The 9,797-nt window shown below is 38.7% G+C and overlaps 1 protein-coding gene across 1 annotated transcript in view; it reads right to left on the bottom strand.

Annotated features, from left to right (window-relative positions):
• The window catches only part of zbtb7b (zinc finger and BTB domain containing 7B), a 19,085-nt gene that overhangs the window by 9,000 nt on the left and 288 nt on the right, over positions 1-9,797 (bottom strand). Inside the window, exon 2 of the mRNA XM_035672066.1 lies at positions 9,162-9,269. The gene's annotated coding sequence lies outside the window, so the exon portion shown is untranslated. The remainder of the gene's footprint in view (positions 1-9,161; positions 9,270-9,797) is intronic.

Below are 9,797 nucleotides of genomic sequence, written 5' to 3'. Positions count from 1 at the left end.
GTGTGTGTGCGCGTGTGTGTTCGTTAATGTGAGCATGTATGGTTGGTTGCATGTTGTCTCCTCAGTACTTAAATAACCAAAAAGTATGGATAGTTCTCAGACTTTAACAATATCATACATTAAAGTTGAATGTGAAAGTAAGTGAGTGACAAAGCAAACCTAAAAAAATTTAGCAACAATTTTAGGTTTTTTGAATGTTTTGTTAAAAAATGCCTGTTTGGGGATACATTTCTAAACATTGTAGAAGCTCAAATACATTATAAAATGTACTTATTACAGTAAAATGCTCACACATAGGGGCACATGAAACACTACATGCACACACTGACACAGTAACACACACACACATCACCATCTCTGTTTTCATTCAGATAAAAACCCAGTATTTGAGAGGTTATTCATAACCACAAATAACAAATTATGATGCTAAACTACCATTGCGCCAGGAAAACAACAAAGCGGCCAAACACATGGAAAGTAAGATTCAAGCTCATACCGTTTCTCCGCCACACACTCGTCTTCCTCTCACCACTTTTCTTCTCTGTGTGACAGATATTTTAAGGGTTAAGAAAGACAAAAGTTTTCACCCTCTTTACACCTCACTTATTTGGGGTAGTGAGTGGAGTGTGGTACTGGGACACCTTCTCTGAGGAAGAGTAGGGGAGGAGGAAATGGGGGGGATGAGAAGAGATGAGTGCACGTACGTCTGCCAAACCAAAGCTGCACTCAGCCCAGCAGAGCACTCTCTCAGGACTATGTGAGTGCAACCCTTTCACATTTAGGCAACAAATACACCCAAAAATCACACAAGAACACTGGCTACACAAAAGGCTGACACATCCAGGTCTTCTAATAATACAGCTCATCTGTGCCCAGAGATAAAACACAAGAACCACCCGCCCTGTGTCCCGACAGTTCCCTCCGGACTGAACATTTGCATCCCACCAGGAGATATAAAAACAGACGCAACCAGGGAGAATTTGAATCAGCATTTGAATTTGTCAAAGACAAGACTTGAGACACGTCATGATAATTAGAATTATTGCACCGTGCCATGACTGGACGTTAGGAGGAATTACAAAAAAAAGAGAAGTCCAGTGAGCTGAGGTTACTCAGCACAAGTTTGTTCTTTTATTCAAGACACTGCAGCCAAGCCCTCCTCTGTCCTTACTGTAACTGGGTTATTATGGTGTGTGTGTGTGTGTGTGTGTGTGGACGCATGCGCACATTGTGGTCTTAGTTCCAAGAACACATTACATTATTCATTTGGCTGGCAGAGCAGAGGCCCTTATCCCCTCGCCCTACCACACCACAAACACTCCACTGTGAGCTACAACAGCAGCCAGTTTGCATGTGAGACCTGAACACCAGCGTGAATCTGCTGGAGGATTATCAGCTTATCAACGCATGGGACAAGACATTTGGGTGTACATATTATGCTCTGCCCTGTCATATCCACCAACTTCTAACCAGAAGTAAATGTAAATAAAATGGTGTTTTTACAGAAATGAATCTTTCTTTGTAACGGCTCTGCAACACCGACATCAAATATTTTTAAATAAACGCCTTAAGTTGCTCATTAAGAATATTTGGGGAGATGAATATTGAGGTAATTTGCTCACAAGACAATTTACGTAAATTTACTCTACTTGAACAGTTAAATAGGTGCATAGAACAATAATATTTTATTGTAACTTAAAACCAGGAAAATACAGAAATTTTGGCCCAAATTCCTACATAATATTATGGCTTTGTATTGGCAAGAATCTGGTGATACGATGCATATAACAATACAGGGTTTACAATTAAATATATTGTGATACTTTAAGCAAGACATTATATTGCATTTTTTTAATAATCTAATTTAAGAAAACTATAACTATAGTATAAAGAACACACCAACATATGCATAAAGTCTAATTCTACTTCTTTATGTAATATTGGTTATATTGACATACAGTCTTGCCTGTGTGCTACCCAACATACAATCAATCTCTCATCTTTTGTTTTTTCAACCTGGATATTACAACTAAAATTAAACCCAGCAGGATGTTTTTGTCAATTTTGTCATGTTTGAAGATTTCTAAAAATGGAGGATGGGTCTTGTACACTGTTTTGCAAAAAGTAAAAGTAATTTGGCAATTTTCTTTACACCTTTTTGACTCTGAAGAGTGAAACTAGTGATTCAATATAATACCAAAAATTATTTCCCCATAAAAATGAAAACAAAGTGGTGTATTTTTAGCGCTTATTTTTTCTGAAATGAGTGTAATGTGCCACATTTCTGCCATCTTTGCACTGTGTAAGGATGAGAGAGCAACAGGAGCAGGAAAAGAAATCAATCTGAGGTTGGAAAGAGGAAAACAGTATGAGATTTGAGAAGAGACAACAAAAGGAACATGAGGGAGGTATGTTTTCTAAAAACACATATGTTCTTAGAAATCACACAAGAAAAAGGAGGGTATGGGGGAGGAGAAACACATGAGAGTGAGTGAATGGGGAGTGGGTGTTGAGATGCTCTGAAAGATAAAGCAGAGAAGAGGGGAGCTTAAGACAGGAAAATCTAGTCCCGGCCCCGAACAATCTGTGTTACCGAGACATGAAATAAGAGTAGACCGAGTTGAGTTACAAGGGGAGAGGAAGGGGGAGACAGAAGAAGAGAAGGGAGAGGAGCAGTGACATGACGACTGGGAGATAAACAGAGCGATTAAGCAAGAGGTGAACACATGCACGCAGCCACAGGAAGTAGCAAGAAAGTCCTTGCAGGTGTGTGTGTGTGTGTGCAGATGTCTGAGGGAGAGATGTGGTAGCAGCCACCTCTATCATTAGCATCACCAAAAGGGAGTTTCACCCTAAGATGGAGAACACACACAGATGTGAGAGAGGAGGCATGCTGACAGAGTGGTTTCACACTTCACTCTTCTTCTCTCTTTGCTCTTTATCTGGTCAGCAGTTTCTACCCCCAAAACACTCCACAACTGTGTGTGTGAACACTGGAGCTTCAAGGTGTGTGGGCGTATTACATACTGAACCCTGCGTCGATTAATATGCAAGAGCAGGAGAGAAACTTTATTTCTGTATGTGCGGTTTTAATGACGTTTATAGGTCGGATGAGCTCATTTGAGTTGATGAAGCTGAGGTTTCCTCTGAGTACGACAACTGATTACAATGCATTTGAAAAACGGTAATGAAAACAGCGGGTCATAAAATATCATTACAGTCAAACGATACTACAGTAATTTATCCGTGTACTTGCTGTAACTCAGCGCGGGTGTTCTCGGTCACATCTCGGTCCGTGGTACAACTATGTAGGGGTTAATCGTGGAGTAGAGCACCAAGCGCAGTAACACGTGTCAAAATCATTATCCAGAGTGGTTATTTTACACCGAGCATGTACATGGAGAGAAAACAAAATTACTCCTTTGTATGTACGTCTCTTGATGAAGTAATTTCTTAAAGATTACGTTGGAGAATATTTATATTACAGCAGACAGTAGAAATATTCAATGGAAACTTTATAGTCAGACTTTCCATGGAGGCCAATATCAGACTCCTGATAAGAACCAATAATAAGATATAATTTGTATTTTAAATACATTTATAATTATCTGCTTTACAAATTTGGAGGATCGATATACTTTTTGTCAAATAGACAAAACAATGAAATATTTAGATCCTCTGTCCCTTTAACATACTTTGTATGATATTGGTGATATTAAAGGCAATACTGTGTGTGTGTGTGTGTGTGTGTGTGTGTGTTATGTACCTTTCAGTAGGTGCAAAGAAGAATCTCATTTCTTTTATGTTTTCTTATTTATTTATTTATTAAAAAATTATTTATTATTTATTTATTGTTAAGTTTGCATTAAAAACTGTATGATATTAAGGATTTTTCATACTGAACTGTTGCCATTTTCTGCAAATGTTTGCTGAATGTTTGAAATTTAAATAATATGTGGTAATTAATAATGATAAAATAATATAAATGGATTGGACCCATAAACTGATTTTTTTTTTTAAGCAGTCAAATATTTTCCTCAGATAAATGCATTTGTGCATCTCCCTACATTTGGACAATATAAAAGCATCAACTCAACAGCTCTTTATTACTATAAATCCCTTTGTGATGCTTATAATGTTACATTTAAAATACAAATGTTGAATTTTGTTTAAGTAGTAGTAGTAGTAGTAGTAGTAGTAGAATGCAGTCCAACACAAAAACACCCCAAACTGCAGCTGCAAAAATCAACCTACAACTCTACAGATATTTAAAATGATAAACTTCACTAAAGTAGCTTGAACACCAGGGTTATTTAAGTTTTTCTTTCCCCACTGACACTGTAAATGTATGAATGTCTGCGTATGCATGTGTAGATTACTGTGGGTGTACTGGCGTGTGAATGACTGCGTGGAAAAAACAGGAGAAAAACAACAAAATCAGTTTTTGTTTTTTAGTTAGCACATTATCTGTTTATAAGAGCATGGGCTTAAAAAACACAAACACTTAATACTGTTACTGTGCGTGTGTCTGTCGATTACAAGTTGCCAAATCGCTGGGAGGGTCTCAACAACTGCTGCTCTTCCACACAAATGACCTCCCTTTTAAGAGGAAGATGTTGCAAAAGCGCTGGACAAACACACACACAGAAAAATGTCGCAAAGCTAACTGATCCTGATCAGTTTCCTCTTCCTGTGCTCAGTAAAGATGGTCGACCACTAGAGCAGATGGAGAGATAAATGGAAGACAAACTGACACAGAAATCAAGCAAAAACTCAGAGAGATTAAGCAAAAAAAGAAAAACCCCAGAAAAAAAGGTTTTCAGAAGCAGTGAGAAATAAAAAGACAAGAGGAGGACATGAGTGAGAGATGTGTCACCTTCCTCACAAATCAGCTTAACTGCATGGTAGCGATAGAGGGAAGGGAGGAGACTGTTTGTTTTTACTGTAACTGTAATCCATGAATTATATCAGAACTTCAGAATAACTTCAGGGCAGGACTTGACCTGCGGTCCAGCTGACCTGTGAACAACCCGTCACTGCTGTGGTGTCGAAAAAAAGTCAGGAACTATACACACAACTGTGTAAGTGTAAAAAAAAAAGATGACAGACACGAGGTTAAACTAACTGATAACTTCTTTATAGCAGAAGGATGGATGCTGGTGCTTGAGGGAGAATTGAAGGTAGAAAAGATAAAAGTTTGGTCCGAAAGTAAGATGTTCAAAACACCAACAATCTGATGTGTCATATGTCCTTTCTGCAACAATAATAATGTTTGTGTTTGAAACATTAAAAGAACAAAAGTGATTTTATTTTTCCAAAAGGGATGGTACGCTGCATTTTGGAATAAAAGCCTCCATTTGCTGCTGGAGTTCCCCTTTGAACATCACACATGAAAGGGGTCACTTTCAGCAACAATAACTCCCTTCGCTTATGTTTGGGTGTTTATTCTCACTTTCCCTGAAGTGTTGTCTCACTGTACCTATTTATGATAACCGCCCGCTCAATGTGTACAGAAACAATTGCACTGTTACTAGAAGAGCTGAATCATGATCACTCCTTCAGCCTGTAGCTTTTTCTCAAGCCTGTTTTTTTTTTTTTTTCTTTCTGTCTTCTGACTCTTTACAAGAAAAAGAAGAGTCACGGCCACCTGCTGATTGGCTAACACTGGGTGGCGTGGGCTGCGAGGCTGGTGGTCGAGAGCGAGGGAGGGCTGTCAAATGCTACAGAAACTCATGACTGAAAAGAGGAAATGGCAGATACAGAACTTCCTCTATTGACACAGATCGAGTAGGGGCAAGACTCAACTGTAGTAGCAGCAGACTGGATTACGGACACCGTGTAATCACCCCTGTGCCATTATTGCCTCAATGTGGAGAAGCAACCGCCATATATGGTGAAAATGTTGAATTTGTACAGAGGTCAAAGGGCTATGGTCATGGTTTTCGTGCATTTTTAAAACTAATAAGTTACAGCAGTGAAACAAGCGGCGTGACTTCATCAAAGTCAACATATTCTTTGCCCCATTTCTTGCACTAGGTGGCAAAAGACTGCAGAGGCATAATTTCTCCTTGTGCTTTCATGAACAAAACTCAAAGTAAGATTAGGGAATCAAGATATTTTCTCTGAATTCTTTTTGCAGTGGGGCGAAGTCGATAAAATCCCTGAGAAAAAAGGCAAGACACCTTCAAATATTAGGACCAGAAGAGAAAAACATTTACTTCTTTCATCTCCCATTCTCCCTCCCCCGTCCTGTCTCTCTCTCCCCACCTTCCTCCCACTCAGTTGCGCTCGTCGTTTGCATGAAACTGAAAGACCCATGTATGAAAAGGGGGAATTTATATGGGCTCACATGCCCTAATTAGAGCATTTCCTGGAACTGTGTGCATGCATGTATATATATGTGTTGGCGTGTGTTTTCCTCGCCTGACAGACCACTCGAGTTCACTTCCCCCTACCCACCACTTCACGGACACATGGTTGTCACCAGTCATACTCCAGCAAAGCCAAGGTCACATGATCTGTCACACCAACTTGCCCACCACAAACACGCGCACACACACACACATCGAAGTCAAAAAAATTCACGCTCAACTCAAATGAAATACGAGTGTTAATAACTATTTGTAACATATAATCCTTTTTCATGCTCAAACACGATACTCTATCATTCATATAATTTGTGTATTTTAAAATACAGGTTAGCAGGGAAGACGTTTCTGTGTTGCCTCTAACGACGATCAGCAGTAATCAGGAAGGGATTTGTAGTTGTTTTACAGCTGAAATCAGCCACGTTTTAATTAATGTATCATGTTTAAATTCATCTGTATGCTGGAGTGTGTTAATAAAACTAAAAACAATGGATAAAGTGGGGTCGGAGATGCTCTTTATACTACTCTACAAACGACTTCATCACATTAAAAAATATATACACATTCACATTTTAGACTTCAATTATCTAGATATATATAAGTGGGTTGTGTAAAGTTTTTACTTTAGGGTACAGTAAGATCATGATCATTTAAAGAAAGGATATCAAAACTATGTATTCCTTGTTTGCTTTGTAGTTTTTTGCTGTGTGGTTCTGTTTTAATCCTAAACCTGGAGATAAATGAACTTTTTTAAGCCACAGACTCTTGATTGAACAATAATTTGAATGGTATTTATAGCCTGAAAAAGGTCTGTGCATGAGAATCCTGCAGTAATATTCTTTATTAATTATTTATGAGGTAAAACAAACCAATACATTAGCTGTTTGTAACTATTTAAGCTGTTGTGTTGCCTAATAAATTACAAAAAGTACTAATAGAGTACACAAAGTAGGCTAAAGTATAAGTTACGTGAATATTTTTACAGTTTAATATCTGTCACATCCAGATTTTTGTCCAGTTGTATTTTAAATGCAGGTTTTTAAGATAGTTAGCACAACATTAGCCTGAAGCTAAAGAGGCTGTTAATGTTGCTGCCATTGGAGCAATATGTCCATTTGTGGTTTAGCCTACTCTTAAACTAATACCAACAAGCCTTTAAAGCTTCTCAGAAGCAGTGCTGCTTTGTTGTGCTCACATACCAAAAACCTATAAATATCATAAACCCGTTTTAAACACGAGTTTATTTTTGGCATCATTCCCGGGCCATCTTTAATAGCTGATTGCAATTATAGAGCGAATGTAGCCAGCAAACTACAGAGGAGTTAACTTCCAGGTTGTCCATAAAATATTTAACTGCTTGACGATTTTATTCAGCTCGTATTTTTCCGAGGCCATCCTATAAAACACAACAGTGTTCAATGAGTTCTGACCCCCACAGCAAAGTGTTTGTGGTGTAAACTGTGACAGAGGAGCAAAATATGTGTGACAGAGCGAATGAAACGGATACAGATTTGGCCGCTCTGGATGATTTGTATCAGGGAAATTAGTCAGGCTCTTTTCTAAGTAAGATCTTGTAGTTTATTTACTGAGATACAGGGTGGGCTGAACTCAATAAACTCGAATGATCTCAGTCCATTTAGAATCATTTAGGAATTGATTTAACTTGTTTTGATCTGTAACAATGTGTGCGTGCAGCTCGGTGTGAGAGGGGGAATGAAGGTAGGTTTTCTGTCGTTTTAAAGCTGAAATCTGTAGCATTATTAATGAATATTGCTTTTTAATTTATCTGTATGGTGGAGTATGTTAAAACACTAAAAACAGTGCTTAAAAATGCCCGTTATTCTGTATAAATATTGATTAGGTTTTTTTGATGATGCTGAAAACACCAATGACGGCTAACTTCATCTCTTCAGTAAGATTATTTTCACATTATCCAGCTGATCAGTGCCATTTTTACTGCACACCAGCAGCAACAACAAGCTGAAACAACTTCACAAAATATGACACTAATATGACAATATGACATATTTGCTGTAGTTTGAACGTGCAGACAGTTAAGGGTTTCTGCTTGTTCACAGATTTATTTTTGTGCCTTCAGGAGGTGCTAATTAACATAAATGTAACATAAATCTTAAAGATGACATGGTTTTTGTTGTGAGGAAGCAGATCACAGGCAAGGTTGCCGGCTGGAACCAAACCAGTGATGGATGTAGTGTGTGCTGTAATCCCTCAGCTATCAGTATAAGTATATTTGAAGGTTAAAGAAACATTTTGTGACCAATCATCTCCACGCAGTCACTCTGCATTTGTTTGTTTGAATGGAACCTGTTTCCCAAAGGTATCTTAAAGATGTACATAATTCAAACAAAAAGCACTTGTTTGTTCAAAGCAAGCTTTTGGGTGTTAAGGGATCTGCATCCAAGAGTTATTGTAGCTTCCTGAAACGTTTAATCCTACAATCTACCTCCTTCATGCAGCCACTGGCCGGCTGCAGAGGTGACAAAGTAGGAAGGATTTGAACTTCTATCTTAAGCTCTTTTATTATTCTTCACACAGTCACATGGTATTAACACCTTTGCCTTTATACGTCTTTGTAGAACACTTTGTACCAACTACTTCGTTTGAAAGATACTAAACCAGTAAGATCTAATCTACATCTAAGATCTTTTGAGAAAGCAGGGTGCTTACCAAAATGGCTGACAGCGTAAATAAAAGTGTTTGAAAGAGACAGTGACTGATGTTGGGACTGATGCTAATATATTGTACACACAGTAATATATGGCAGAGTCCTACCTCCAGTCCATAAACCCAGGAGAAGATGGTGCCTGCTTTCTTCTGCCTCTTGCTTGTCCCCCCCTCCTCTTTTGGTTCTTTGCTCAGAGGTCAGCAGAGGTCACACACCTGAGGGAAAAAGGCACAGAACCTGATTTAATTTGAGCATTATTCATCCCAGAGGGGGGCTATGAGTCAGGTATTCACCAAGTATGCGAGCAAAGATGTGGGACGTGATGATCTGATAAAGAAAACACAAAGTGCTGACTAATTAAGGCACATGTTCTTTTTTCTTTTGTAAAATAGGCTAGCTATAGTGCATGTGGATAAACACCCTCCCACCCACACACACACACCACACACACACAACCACCACCACACACACCAGACACAGGACACACCCAGACACAGACACACAGACAGAGACAGGCAATCACATGATGCATCAGATGTAATTAGGGGTGGAGTGGGGGTTCTTGTAAGAGAATGATAGAAACCAACCGCTTCCTACTTTGACTTCTTCGGAATAGAAGTGCTCCAACAGTCAGTAATGTTTGGGAAAGCCCACATACACACTCACACACACAAACACACATACGTCTTTGAGGATGAAATTACACTATACTTACAAAAGTGATTCGCATGTGTGAAAGCATT

The sequence above is a fragment of the Morone saxatilis genome, unplaced genomic scaffold (genome assembly GCF_004916995.1).
Source record: "Morone saxatilis isolate NCDOM2014 unplaced genomic scaffold, NCSU_SB_2.0 Contig24, whole genome shotgun sequence".
In the NCBI taxonomy this organism is placed as follows: Eukaryota; Metazoa; Chordata; class Actinopteri; family Moronidae; genus Morone; species Morone saxatilis.
The sequence above is the reverse complement of the archived record's forward strand: the minus strand, read 5'-3'. Positions and strand labels throughout refer to the sequence as shown.